Consider the following 305-nt stretch of genomic DNA (forward strand, 5'->3'; position numbering starts at 1 on the left):
GGGAGCATGGCCTCTGGGGGCTGAGGTTGCCCTCTCTGTCCAGAGCCCTGGCCTAAAGACTCCCTATACCCTGAAACCCACCCCAACACACTCTGTGACCACCTTCCCCCCACCGTGACCCAAACCCCATCGAAGCCCAACCTTGCCCACTTGGTACTGCCAGCTGCTGCTGCTCCCAGGAACCAGAACATTGGATGGGGAGGGGGGGAGGAAAGGAAGGGAAAACACCAGAAAAGGGAGAGGGCAGGAAAAGTGGAGAGCAAAAAAGGAGGAAGAGATGGAAAGGGAGGAGCAGGCACAGCCAG

This window comes from Petaurus breviceps, unplaced genomic scaffold (genome assembly GCF_028583685.1).
Source record: "Petaurus breviceps papuanus isolate PSGF00001 unplaced genomic scaffold, PetGlider_PUasm1.0 90721, whole genome shotgun sequence".
Classification (NCBI taxonomy): Eukaryota; Metazoa; Chordata; class Mammalia; order Diprotodontia; family Petauridae; genus Petaurus; species Petaurus breviceps.